The sequence below is a fragment of the Canis lupus genome, chromosome 6, assembly GCF_011100685.1.
Source record: "Canis lupus familiaris isolate Mischka breed German Shepherd chromosome 6, alternate assembly UU_Cfam_GSD_1.0, whole genome shotgun sequence".
NCBI lineage: Eukaryota > Metazoa > Chordata > Mammalia > Carnivora > Canidae > Canis > Canis lupus.
This window is the reverse complement of record NC_049227.1, coordinates 55,835,140-55,847,666: the sequence shown is the minus strand read 5'-3', so window position 1 is coordinate 55,847,666 and position 12,527 is coordinate 55,835,140. Positions and strand designations below refer to the sequence as shown.

Below are 12,527 nucleotides of genomic sequence, written 5' to 3'. Positions count from 1 at the left end.
GGAAGGACATGCCGATTAATAATAGCTGATATTATTAATAATGTCTGATGCCTCCATGGAGACGTTGTAGCATGGCACTGAGATCGTCAGTGTGTTCAGGCTGCCTGGGTGTGAAGCCTCACTCTGGCATTTGTTAACTCTATGACCGTGGGGAAGTCACTTAGCCTCTCTGTGTCTCAGCTTCCTCATCAGTAACATGGGGCTAATGAGAGTGCCTTTTTTATAAGGTTTCTGTGAGGATTAAACATGTAAATATTCGTAAAACACTTGGAACAATGCCTGGTGCATAGGGAGTATTTACTGTCAACTATTATTATTTTTTTATCCTCACAATGACATTAGAAGGAATGCATGTTGAAAGATTAAAAACTAGCTTCAAAGAGGTTAAGTAACTTGTCCAGGTGACACACATAGTAAATGACAGAGTCCTGACTTCAATCAGAGCCTGGGTACCAGCCTCCACCCCAGGGTGCCTCAGTGTGGAGAGGTGAATGGAGAGGTGTCCAGCTCTGGCATCTGAGATCAGCATTCCCAATCACAAAGACGTCCTTTTGAGTTTACTCAGGGCACCGGAGAAGGGGAGATGAGTGGGTACAGGGTATCAGAATGAAGATCTCTCTTTTTTTTAAAAAAAATTTTTATTTATTCATGATAGGCACACAGTGAGAGAGAGAGGCAGAGACACAGGTAGAGGGAGAAGCAGGCTCCATGCACCGGGAGCCCGACGTGGGATTCGATCCCGGATCTCCAGGATCGCGCCCTGGGCCAAAGGCAGGCGCCAAACTGCTGCGCCACCCAGGGATCCCTGAAGATCTCTCTTTAAAACAATCTGCCAACCAGAAGATTATAGGAGTGGAGGAGTTAAGGTGAGGACCCTAGACTGTCCCATTTGCTCTTCCTGCTATAATCCAAGGAGCTCCTAGCTAGTGAAATCCTAGCAAGCAGAGTTGCTCCAAGTAACTGGTCTTTTGTAGTTTTAGGGAGAACGTAGAAGGCTATGGTTTAAAGCAAAAGGCACTCTTGATTGCTGTGGTTGACAAGGTGCTAATGGTTTCTCATAATCTCCAAATCTCCGTTAAGTGTTCTTCACACTGGGCTGTGATTAAAACTCCTGCTCCTGGGGGACCGACCGTGGTGTGTCTCTCCATCTGCCAGGTTCCATTTTCTCTAATTGGCTTGGGCATCTGTGTCTGCTTAAATAGAATTTACACCTATTAGAAGCAGTTTTCCATATACACAGATCCCATCCTTGCCATCTACTTTTGGTGACACAAACTCTTCCCCAAACTGAATTAGACTGAGAATGGAATCTGAGAAACTAAAACTCTCTGGTGTTTAAAAACACTGACAAAGCCATCCTAGGTTTCTGCTGAAGTACACTATTTTACAAATTGAAATGGGGAGCTTTTTTGGTAAACCTACTATTTAGAAAATAAACAAACAATGAAACATGCATACAACTATTTCAGAAATGCTACCACACAGAAAAGAAATCCTCTTGCCAGAATGCCACCATATAAAGAAAGCAATTGAAGAAAAGAGTACTTGTTGAAATGCCACTGACATTATATCAAGTGGAACTAGAAAGAAAATTAATATCCTGCTTAACTCCATAAACCTTTTTCCAAATCACTTATTTTTAAAAATACAGCCTGTTTTATTAAATAATATTTATTGAACAATAGACTGTCAAGTTTCTGTATATAAAAATAATTTAAAAATTATCTTTTTTTTATGTGACTACATCAACATTTTATTTTATTTATTTTTTTTAATTTATTTTTTATTGGTGTTCAATTTACTAACATACAGAATAACACCCAGTGCCCGTCACCCATTCACTCCCACCCCCCGCCCTCATTTAAAAATTATCTTATCAGCTTTTGGTATCAGAAAAAATTGGGGTGCTAAATTGAAAATGGTCTGGAGATGATGGGATTGGTTAACAGAGGACTGGTATTCTTAACATAGGTGTTAGGTCCATCATTTATTGCTAACCCCAAAACTTAGTGTCTTAAAACAGTACCAATCACTTATTGTCTCCCAGTTTCCATGAGTCAAGAATTTCATTCTGGCTCAGAGTTTCTCATGGGATTATAGTCGGTGTCCACCAGGGCCTCATGATCTGAAGGTTGCCTGCGACTGAAGGAGCTGCTCCCAGGGCGGCTCACTCACTTGCCTGGCAAGTGGGTGTTGGCTGTGTGCAGGGGTTTCAGCTCTTCTCCATGGGCCTCTCCATGGGCCTCTCCATGGACTACTTGAGTGTCCTCAGGGCTTGGGGTTGCCTTCCCCCAGAGTGAGTCAAGAGACTGAGGTGAAACCCACAATGCTGTTTGTGACCTCCACTACGCCCTCTACCAGACTCAATGCAGGCAGAGGCTACATGAGTGCTTGAAGACCAGGGGGCAAGAATCACTGGGGACCATCTGGGAGGCTGGCCACCACAGGGAGCTCTAATACTAACCAGTTTCAAAATGCCTTCTGTGATCTTCCAATTTATGCCAAATCTTTTTCTTTCTTTCTTCTTTCTTTCTTGGGAGGGAGGGAGGGAGGTGAGGGAGGGAGGGTGGGAGGAGGGAGGAGGGAGCGGCAGGGACGAAGGAGGAGGACGGATGGAGGAGGGAGGATGACTTCTTTCGTTTATTTCGTTATTCGGTCTTTCTTCTTTCGTTGTCTTGTTCTTTCTTGCTTTCTTTCTTTTCTTTTCTTTCTTTCTTCTTTCTTTCTTTCTTTCTTTCTTTCCTTCTTTTTTTCTTTCCTTCTTTTTTTTTCTTTGTCTTTCTTTTTTAAGATTTTATTTATTCATTCATGAGAGACACACAAAGAGAGAGGCAGAGACACAGGCAGAGGGAGAAGCAGGCTCCATGCAGGGAGCCCAATGTGGGAGTCGATTTCACGTCTCCAGGATCACACCCTAGGTTGAAGGCGGCGCTAAACCGCTGAGCCAACCGGGCTGCTGCCAAATACTCCTTTCTTATATTTTCATAAACCTGAACTGCATTCATCACCTGACTACAGGCTTCTGCTTTGTCACAGATGCATGGAAATTTAGAGCTGAATAGTACTGAATAGCACTGTAGCAATCATCTACCTCAATTCCAAATGCCTCTTGAGATCATGTATTAACAGGATATCTTTATGTGTTCCTCTCCTCTCCAGACTATAAGCTTCTTGAGGACAGGGACCAGGTCTTATTTTCATGCATTCCCAGCACCTAGTACAAAGCCTATAATGCAGAGATGCCCCCTGAAGGTTGGTTGAAGTATTTTACTCACTTTGGTCGAATCACTTCATTCTCTGGAACTATTCCTATTTGTACTGGACTGGGTGACTTTTAAGCCACTTGTCACTTTATCATGTGAAGAGCCTTTTTTCCTAGAGGAACATGGTCATGTGACCTGATAGCTTTTCATCATTGTCTCATTTCCTTTTGATTTGGGATAGAGATAGTCCACTGGCTAGTGAAGTATAGAAGCAGACCAGCTTATAGCAGACCCTCCAAAGACAGTGTTAGAATAAATTGTTATCCTGGGTCCAGTCTTTGAGCCAAGACGAGTTCAAGGACACTTCCCAACTGTGTTGTGAGAAGGGAAAAGAGGGGTGACAACTGAAGACAGAGACTCCTTTAATCTGTGAATGAATCTACCATTACTCCCTTGCTCAAAAGCCCCTTTCGTCCCCTGTCACCAACAGAGCAAAACTCAAATTCCTTGGTTTGCATCCGGGGCACCTTCCCCCTCATGGACTCCTTGCTCCATGCTGGCTGTTCCCTCTCTGGAGCTGTTTTCTTTACCCATCATAATCCTTTACCCCATGTGACCTATTCCCAGCAAATTCTAAGTCAGCACCCTCCAAAGACCTCTCACACTGAATATAAGTTGTTTTGGAAGTTGTATTCCAGAGAAACAGTTGAGATTAAAACTATGCCAAGATGCATTTTTAAAAATTATGCTGTGTAATTTTTCTTGAAACATTTCATCTACTGAGGAATGGGCAATAGATTATAAATGAATTAATTGTGCCTTCTTGGGGTTTTTACTTGACGTCCAAATCATACTAGAGAGAAAATTGAGCCCATGAGAAAGAGCGACTAGAGGTGACCCTTCCGTACCAGGAGCTAGTACCCCATGCAGAGGTTAAAAGTCCAGTAAACCATCCCAATTACTCCATAAATCTCACATATCACTGTTTCTACTGCTCTGGAGCAAACAGATTCTGCTTTGAGAGCTTCATAAAATTCACTCCTATTTAGCCAATCAGCCCCTTTTACTGTTAAAAGATGGGCCATAAAGGGAAGTGCTGATACTACTTTTCCTTGAGGCACCTGTCTGATGCAGTTCCAAGCAGGTGGTGTTTTCCCGAGTTGACTCCTTTGTTTGGAAAACGTTTGGAGACTTTGCTGAGAGCAGTCAATCACCCAGGAAGTACGGACAAGCCCATTCTTACCATTCTTCCTAAGTACACTGACCTCATTATTTGCCCATAAATGTGAATTGATATTTATTTAATGTGTCTGTTTGTAGAGAGACTGTCAATTGGTCTGTGTGCCTGTCATCTCTCTGTCTACATTATTATTGTCTGCTTCTTAAAAAGGAGGGATAAGGGTTAATGGTACAATATCACATAACAGGCTGCTGGGGAAGGGCGCTGGGATACAGAGTGGGAAGTGGAAGAAAGTACAGGGAAAACCCATGGATCTAACCTAGCCAGGCCCGATTAACTGGATCCCAAGAGGCAGCAGGCTGGATGCACCAGAACCTGCATGGCCCAGAAGCTTTCACATCCATGATGTTGCTTCAGCCATGCGATGGCCCTGTTAAGTAGGCAGCATCATCCCCACTTTCCAGAGTGCAAGAACCCAGGCTTAGAGCAGGAGGAGGGTCTTCGTCAGATCACAACTTGGTGGCGATATCATTTATTCCGAATGGAGCTTGACTGCAGGGCCTGCTCTAGGTACAGACTGACGTTGGTGGAGTTGTGTGGTTAGTTCTGGCCTCCTTGTCAGGACACGTACCAACAAGGGTAAGTACCGTACCACTCGCTGACCTCCAGGGTAGATGTATGGAAAAGAACTCTGCTTCTCCAGCAGTGGCACTCTACACGAGCAACTGGTAAGTAGAGGAGACAACGTGGGACTCTCCCTTGGCTCTCCCCCATCACATCACACAGGCCACCCCCCTGCTGGGTACGCTACAGAGGCTAAGCCTTCTGCACATTAGGGACCAGGATTTGAAAAGAGCCCCCCTAGAGAAATCGAGAAGCACACTGGGGCTTCCCTCCAGGCTCTCTTGGGCACCTCCCTTGCAACCTTCCTTCTCCCCATGCCGCTATATTATTGATTATAAAGGAGGCCAAAGGAACGCCTGGGTGGCTCAGTGGTTAAGCATCTGCCTTTGGCTCAGGGTGTGATCCTGGAGTCCCAGGATTGAGTCCCACATCAGGCTCCCTGCATGGAGCCTGCTTCTCCCTCTGCCTATGTCTGCCTCTCTCTTTCTCTCTCATAAATAAATAAAATCTTAAAAAATAAAAATAAATAAATAAAGGAGGCCAAGGCTGAGGCAAGTGCCCACGCCCCCCGTTCCTACAGAAACCCCTATCCTACCTTCCCTGGCTCGCCTCTCCCAGACCTCCCTCACTGACATAATTTATTGCTTTCATTAAACAGGACACTCAGCCAAATGCAGTGAGTTTCATGTCTTCTCTGCGAGGAAACCCCCTGAGGAAGCAAATTGACAGGTGTCTGAAAGAAGAAAGAAACTATGAATGAAAGCAATTCGCCCAAACTGTACAGTCTGTCTTTCCCTTCCCAGGTTTCTCTAACTTGACTGAGCTGGACCGAGACCCAAAGGCATTTCTTTTTAACTTAATTATCTCCAGGGAACCATAGCTGGAAGTCAGGCACACACATGTCTACCCCACACAGCGGGTACACTTGTTGGATGGCTGGGGCCTCAGGGGGTCAGAGGTCTCATGGGTGACAGCAACTCTTCTCTCTACAAACAGACTCTCTGAGACAGACAGTGATAAAAGATCTCCCAAGTGGAGCCCACCGCGGGGGCAGAAACACATCACCTGCTGGTTCAATCAGGAGACTGGACGTGGGGCGGAGGACGGATGCTGCTGGCCTGGCCATGCCACCTGGGGTTAGCAGCTGGATTCAGCCTCTGCCTGCCTCCAAGGGGATTTAGGCACTTTGATGACAGATTATTTCACCCTGTGGCAAAAGAACAGAGCCTTTGTCAACAGCGTCAGTGTGGGGAGCCGGGTGGCCTACTGCTCAATTGCTTCCAGAACTGCTTCGTCATAGGCTTTTCTGGTTATTCACAAATTGCTAAAAACATTGTCTTCTTGGGCTGAAGTCTTTTATATGAAATAAAGATGCGTGATAAAGATGCATTTGTCTCCCACCCACCATCTTCTCTGCCCCCGTCCTAGCACAGTCAAATAAACACTCCACAGTCTGTTACTCCTTGATAGAAAAAGGGTCTTGGGTTCTGGTCTCTTGCAGAAGTTTATAACTATGTGTGTAGTGGGGGCGAGGGGGCATCTCTTCTTGCCTTCCTCACTTGTTTGTTGGTTTCCCACTTAAAAAAATGAGGCCATTCACCAATTTTATGCCTGGGCATATTTCTGAGGGCATGTGATCATATAAGTGAAAGTATCTAGAACCCCTCCAAAGGCAGAAGCTTTTATTCACTCTTCTATAATAACTGGGTGAACCTAGAGGTTGATGGGAGGTATTTGGGGTGATGGAGGCTACAACCCTAATAATAATTCAACAAAGTTCTGACGCTCTCCTCGGGTTCTATGGATTAGCTCTCAGATCTGAAAGCGTGTGGGGTAGGACGTTGACAGCATCCGACTTGCTGAGTCTCCCAGGGCAGTCACAGAAGGCTCAGCCACCACCCGAAAGAAGCCTACGCGGGGTGTCATTCCTGGCCCAGAGCTGGAAGGGGAGGCTCCTGGCTGAGATGTTACCAGTTCAGGCTCCATCCCAGTCTCCCCCTCCCAACATACAGACCCCCTCACACTTTTTCAAGATGCCTTTTGCGGTGAACATGTACAAACACTAGATGTAAAGTTTGAGACTTTCCATGTTCTTAATCCCTGAAGAAGGAGAACTTCATGGGTAGTTGAGAATCCTAAAAGAACACTAATACCTTTTGCTGAACACAGCAACTTTCTCAGAGCAACAGAAAGGGAGAGGCCATTACTAAATTGGTTCTCTCCACAACCCGCGGGCATCCTCAGGGAACACAGGGCTGGCCTAGCACATACACCTACAAATATACTTGAGGCGCTCCACGCTCAAAAACCCAAATCCACACCCTCCCACTCTGTGCCACTCCTTAGTTTCGACTTTTCTTTTTCTTTGTTCTTCCCCTCCCCGCCAAACTTCTCCAAAGGGCAGTCTGCTCAGTCTTCACTAACATGACACACATTCCCACTTACCCTTGAAAGTGCCCTCCCCTAGGCCACTGGCTGCCTCTCAATTGTCCAACCCAATGGCTGTTCAGTCCAGCTCACGGCCGTCTCTTCTTGGGGCTTCTGCAACATCGCACCTCTTACTTTTCTCCATCTCCATTAGCATCTGATTCTCCTTTCTTGGTTTCCTTCACTGACCCTTTACCTCTTCTTCCTTAAATAATGGCTTCCCCCAGGGTTCTGGTCTTAGACTTCTTTCTCATCCTTTTAGTAGACACTAGTCTTTCTTTATGACTCAGCAGCCCCTCTGAACAGACTTCTTCTGTCCGAGAATGCACTATCCTAACAGTGTAGTGGGAAGCAAAGGTGGCATAGGCACTCTGTTTCCCAGCTTCCCTTGAGGCTGCTATGCAAGCCTGCAACCTGGGACCCAGCCAACAGATGTACCTGGAACCCACCTTTGAGAGGGTAGCCAGGCTCAGAAAGGTATGCACCGGTGGGGCCCATGCTGGTGAGGATAGACACTGCCATGCCCAGTTCTAGAAGTCGTGCCCAGTATCCCGTAGTACAAGCTGTGGTCCCCTTGCCCAGTGTTGAATGGTCAGTATGTGTGTGGGGGCACCCTCTGCTTTCCACAAAGACCCTTCTCTTGAGTAACAGCATTACATCATCACATGTGCAGGCCTTGCTGTCATCGTCACTGTGTCTTGACTGAACCTCCAAAATACCCCTAGATTTTTTCTCCTGATGTGTCCCAAAACCACCACATGAGCATAGGATCTCATTAGCTCTCACCTGCACCATGGAATTGGGCCCAGAGCCAAGGGCTCTAGTTAGAGGCAGTTTCCCTCTGGGAAAATGAGTTTCCCTGCCTCTCATTTCATCCCTTCCAATTGAATTTGCACTGCTGCTGGATTGGTCCGTCCCAAATATAAACCTGACTCTGTTGTTCCCATGTTTAAAACCTTCTAGTAGCTTCTCACTGCTTTCAGGATAAAATCCAAACCCTTTCATATGACATTCAGATTCCATGACCCACTGCTGCCCCACGGACCCCTTGTTCCAGCCATGCCCAGCTGCTGTGTCTCTTGCAGTACCTCGAGGCCTCTGCTCACTGTGATCCTGGAAGCTCCTGTCTGCTCCAGCCTCGAGCCCACCCATCACCCAGTGATGACTCGTCAAATGCCTGTGTACCTGACTGAGAGCCAAGCCTGGTAGTTCACTGTAAGGTCCTCACCTAAAGAGAATGCAAATGCCTGCTTCTCTGAGTCCTTTGTCCAGTGTCCCTGGAACAAAAGGAATTTGAGAACCTTCTTTTCTGCCTCCCTTCCTAACTTATTCATTTTCTCAGCACATTATTTATTGAATGACCACTCAATGTTAAGTACTAAGCTAGGTGCCAGGGTGAAGCAGCAGAGCAACTTCACGGAACACAGGGCCGACTGAACTCCCACTGTCTCAACTAGCTTGCTTGCCCAGGCTTCAGCACCATCTCCTGAATTCCCTTCCTGTTCCCCTCCCCACTCTCAAATGGCCAGCTCTCACCTCTGTCTTTCTTCTCACTCACAGAGGGTGACATCCTAACTCCCGCATCCTTTCTTCCACTTGGCTTGATCTTCTTCATCTCTAACTCCTGTCATCGACCCATCCCTGAGAACTGCCTCTAACTAGAGCCCTTGGCTCTGGGCCCAATTCCATTCCTTGGACCAAATGCCTTGACTATTAATGCCACTACAGGCTGAATTGGAGTTGGCCATACTCAATGACCTTGTGGCTTTAATTTTTGACTCTTCTGTATCAGTAAGTAGCCCCTTTGATCACCACCACTTTCAACCTCCCATCCATACTCCACTGCTGTTCACTTCTGTCCTCATTGGTCATTGCAAGTCTTGCTATTTGTAATTCCCCCTCCTTCATGGCTTCCATGTCTGGCAAACTGTACTCTTCTTTCAGACTGTGTAAAGGTCATCTCCTCTGAGAAGTCCCCAACTCACCCCTACTTTTCCTGCACATTGTCTTTGGGGTATGCTCATATCTCTATGAGTACATACCCCATCCTACTGTAGTTCTGACTTTCTCACTCAATTGCAAACTCCATAAGGCTGCGCCTATTTCTTAAAGCATTACTGTACCCCTGTGCCTGGCCCAGCATGTGACACAGAGTAGAATAGAATATAAATATAAATGTAGTAAATATAAGGAGAAAATCCAAATTCCACACTGAATTCATATCTCTAAATTAGATCTCCTTTCCCACACTCCTATTTCTATTTATGGCACATAAATATTTATCCAAAGAGTGGGGAGAGCAAACAACACTGCTAGCCTTCTTGGTCCTAGAGTCTAAACCTGACCCACCTTCCATTTCTCCTTTTCCCTCCACTCCATAGCAAATATTTAATAACTGGCTCCCTGGGAGAAAAGCCTTGTTTTGTTGTGTTTGCCATTCTCCATGGTATAAATACTCCTACCCTCACTGACTTCAAGCAACCAATCTGAGGGTGCTAAATGTGGAGCTAGGAGAAAGATGTGCACACTGACTTGTGTGAGGCAAAACTAGGAACCAGCTCCAGCACACCACAGCCTTCCCTCTTCACACTGAATCAGTTCCAAGTCCAGCTAACCCTCCCTTATTCTCTGATATCCAACTCTTCTTCATCACTTTGTGCCTTCTTCCCATACTACACCTTTTCCCAGGGGAATCTGTCTTCCCAGAGTATACTTTTTCATTGCATTAGCTTTCCTGTGGCTGCTATAATTAACTGCCACAGACTTGGTGGCTTAAAACAACACAAATTTCTCATGTTCTGGAGGCCAGAAGTCAGAAATTGGTTTCAGTGGGCTGAAATCAAGGTGTTGGGAGGGCCATGCTCTTTCTGGAGGCTCCAAGGGAGAATCTGTTCCTTGTCTCTTCCAGCTTCTGGTGATTGCCAGCATTCCTTGACTTGTGGCTGCACCACTTCAATCACTGTAGCCCTGTGGTCAAACCATCTTCTCCTCTTCTGTCTGTGTCAAAAATCCCCCTGCATTTAGGGCCCTCTCAGATAATCCAGGATAATGTCCCCATTTCATGAACCCTAATCACATCTACAAAGACCCTTTTCCCTACAAGGCAACATAACAGGTTCCAAAGATCTTTGGGAGCCATTATTCAACATATTGCACTGATTATTTTTAAGATGGCTGGGTCTTAAAAGTATGCAGTGGGAAAAAGACAGTCTCTTCAACAAATGATGTTGGTAAAACTGAACAGCAACACACAGGAGAATGAAACTGGACCACTCTCTTACACCATTCACAAAAATAAGCTCAAAATGGATAAGAGACCTAAATGTGAGACCTAAAATCATAAAAATATTTGAAGAGAACACAGGTAGTAATATCTGTCATTAATCATAGCAATATCCTTCTAGATATGTCTCCTGAGGCAAGAGAAACAAAAGCAAAAATAAGCTATTGGAAATACATCAAAATTAAAACTTCTGCACAGCCAAGGAAATGACCAACAAAACTAAAAGACAACCTACTGAATGTGAAATGATATTGCAAATGACATATACTATAAAGGGTTAGTATCCAAAATATATAATGAACTTATACAACTTCACACCAAAAAAAATCCCAAATAACCCAATTTAAAAATGGGCAGAAGACATGAACAGACATTTCTCCAAAGAAGACATCCAGATGGCCAACAGACACATGAAAAGATGTTCAACATCACTCATCCTTGGGTGAAATGCAAATCAAAACCACAATGAGCTATTACCTCACACCTGTCAGAATGGCTAACATCAACACAAGAAACAACAGCTGTTGGAGAGAACGTGGAGAAAAAGGAACTGTGCACTGTTGGTGAGAATGCAAACTAGTGCAGGCACTCTGGAAAACAGTATGGAGGTTCCTCAACAAATTAAAAATAGAAACACCATAATATTCTGTATTTACCCAAAGAATATAAAAACACTAATTGGAAGGGAGAGATGAACCCCTATGTATATGGTAGTATTATTTACAATAACCAAATTATGGAAGCAACCCATGTGTCATCAACAGCTGAATGCATACAGAAGATGTGGTGTATATATACAAATGGAATATTACTTAGCCATAAAAAGAATGAGATCTTGACATTTGCAACAACATGGATGGATCTAGAGGGTGTACAGCTAAGTGAAATAAATCAAAGGCAAATATCATATGATTTCACTCATATGTTGAATTTAAGAAACAAATGAACAAAGGGGAAAAAAAGAGAGAGACAAACCAAAAAAGCAGACTCGTACCTATAGAGAACTAATAGTTACCAGAGGGGAGGTGGGGGGTAGAGATGGGGGAAACACAGGTTTGGGATTAAGAGTACATTTAACCTAATGAGCACTGAGTAATACGTGGAACTGTTAAATCACTGTATTGTATACTTGGAACTCATAAACACTGTATATTAACTACACTGGAATTAAAATTAAAATAAAAAAGTCGGGGATGCCTGAGTGGCTCAGTCAGATGAATGTCTGCCTTAGTCTTGCGTCATGATCTCAGGGTCCTGGGATCGAAGCCTGAGTAGGCTTCTGCTCAGTGGGGAGTCTGCTTCTCTGTCTCCCTCTGTCCCTCACTCTACCTCAAATAAATAAGTAAAATGTTAAAAGAAAAGATCATTAAACAAATGCACAGGCCTCCACCTGTCAGTGTTGCCCATAGAGCTGACACTGCTTTGGCTCTCCCCACTGTGCCTGCCACAGTCTCCCGTGCTTTCTTCCGCTCGCCTGGCCTTTTCCAGCCTGTTTAGTGTTCACCTCTGATTACCTCTCAGCCATTCATAATCTTAATTTCCTGATGACAGTCTTTTGACTCACAGTAAATAGCAAGTTAACTTTCCAAAGAAAAACAAACATGGAGGTATTTTAATGGTTAGATAACCCATTGAATATTAGCTTGTGAGTGTGCTGTGTTTACACTGCTGTGTGTGTGTGTGTGTGTGTGTGTGTGTGGCCTGACCATGTCCTTCATCAGAATAGTTCTCTAGGATGTGGAGAAGATAAAGACATGGCCCAATCAATACCAAGAAAAAATTGATTAATGGCAATAATGTCAGGAACATA

At 44.7% G+C, this 12,527-nt stretch overlaps 1 long non-coding RNA gene across 1 annotated transcript in view; it reads right to left on the bottom strand.

Annotated features, from left to right (window-relative positions):
* Positions 1-663: 663 nt before the first annotated feature.
* LOC119872267 overlaps positions 664-12,527 on the bottom strand; it is a 77,285-nt gene continuing 65,421 nt past the window's right edge. Inside the window, exons 3-4 of the long non-coding RNA XR_005361238.1 lie at positions 6,073-6,214; positions 664-1,190 (exon numbers count right to left, since the gene is read on the bottom strand). This is a non-coding gene — a long non-coding RNA (uncharacterized LOC119872267). The remainder of the gene's footprint in view (positions 1,191-6,072; positions 6,215-12,527) is intronic.